Source organism: Rhagoletis pomonella, unplaced genomic scaffold (genome assembly GCF_013731165.1).
Source record: "Rhagoletis pomonella isolate Grant_MI unplaced genomic scaffold, Rhpom_1.0 Rhpom_scaffold_00004, whole genome shotgun sequence".
In the NCBI taxonomy this organism is placed as follows: Eukaryota; Metazoa; Arthropoda; class Insecta; order Diptera; family Tephritidae; genus Rhagoletis; species Rhagoletis pomonella.
The window spans coordinates 77,752,971-77,754,831 of NW_023458558.1; positions in this window are offsets into that span (position 1 = coordinate 77,752,971).

A 1,861-nucleotide genomic window follows, 5' to 3' on the forward strand; every position below is an offset into this window, starting at 1 on the left:
TATCTAATTTTATTTTAAGAATTTGTATCCATAGATTTAAGTTTTCAAACATGTATACTATATATCTGCACTGTAAAAGACTAGGTCTTATTTGTGTGTATCTGAATAAATGAAATGAAATGAAATGAAATGAAAATTTGATTGCAGAAATAATTTTAATGAAATTAATTTTACAAAAACATTTGTACTATATAATATTAAGTTTATAAGTTAATATCGGTATTTTGATAACAAGCCATAATTTGTTAGACACACATACGTACATACACGGGCAATCAAAAGTGATTGCATGGTTCTTTTTTGTATAATATTTACAATGTTTTTCAAGTAAAAATTTTTTTGTTATTTTTTTATATAAATATGGTTCATGCTTTAATCGAAACCACATAAGTCAAACTTCAAAAATTTATACAGAACGTTGAAAAACTCAACAAATTTTCATGTAAATTTTCTACTTTTGGGTACGTAGATAGATTGGTTATGTATGTATGTAATTCTAGTGAAACAAGTGAAAGATTTAAGCGGATAAAAAATCGCGTTAATTTTTAATGAATTTTTTTCCGACGTATTTTGCGGTTTTATGCATATAACAGGTGTAATTTATAAAATATAGTATTTATTTTTTGTTTTATTATTTTGTTTGCAAACGGTCTTGCGCATTTTATTCTACAAGAAATTCGCTTTTATGTATACAGTGAAACCTCCCTTGGGCGGACACTCACCGTCAGTCATTTTTTGTCCGCCCAAGAGAGGTGTCCGCTTAATGGAGGGGAAGCCTATTTTAGAACTTTGTAATGTTTTATTTAATTGAATAGTCACTATTTCTTATTTGAATAAAAGATATTGATATTACATCGCTCAAACAAAAATGTGCATGTATTTTTTCAAAAGTGCACATTTCATTTATGTGCGTAAGTACATATTAAGTAATAACAAAATAAAAATAAATGTTACATTTTAGTCCATAAACTACATAAAATCATAGATTCATTACATAAAAAACTGGGAAATTGTCGATTGACGTAAGTTTTATTTTTAATTTTTTTCAGTATCTACCTTTTTCATCAATAGTTTTCATGGTTTTATCAGTCTCCAAGGGTTTCTGACAATTCAAATAACGAACCCAAACCACTGCGCAAACGAAACTAAATGTGTGCATAACAATCACATTTTGTGCGGGAAGTCCCCTTTTTCCATTTAGTAGTCCGCCTATGAGGAGTTCGCGTCCGCTCAACGGAGGTTTTTGTTTGATTTGTTATGAAAAGAAATCTTAATGTCCATTGATAAGAGGTTCGCGTCCGCCCAATAGAGTTTTTCCGCTTAAGAGAGAGTAATTTGTTCCGAAATTTATACTTAAAACTTGGTATAGGAAAAAATGTCCGCCCAAGGGAGGTGTCCGTCTAATAGAGGTGTCCGTTAGGAGAGGTTTCACTGTATTGTAAAAAGTACAAGCCGTCCGCAACAAAAAATCATTAAAAATCTACGCGATTTTTTAGCCGCTTAAAACTTGCACTTGCTTTTCTACCGATCTATCATTCTAAAAACTCAGATTAAAAAGTTCAAAACTTAGACGAAAATTTGTTGAATTTTTCTAAGTTTTGTATAAAATTTGACTTATGTGGTTTTGATTAAAGCATGAACCATATTTTTATACAAAAAAATAACGAAAAAATTTTAACCGCGCGCATCATTTGTTTATTTGCATATGGGCATACATATAAATGCATCTACATAGGTATGTATATGTATTTACAAACATTTTTATGCGCTTGCCTTTTAGCGTGTTTAAAATTTTTTCAATGAAGAATTTACTAATTGTTGACGAAAATATGGTTTACAAAATTTTCGCAAATTTATATTA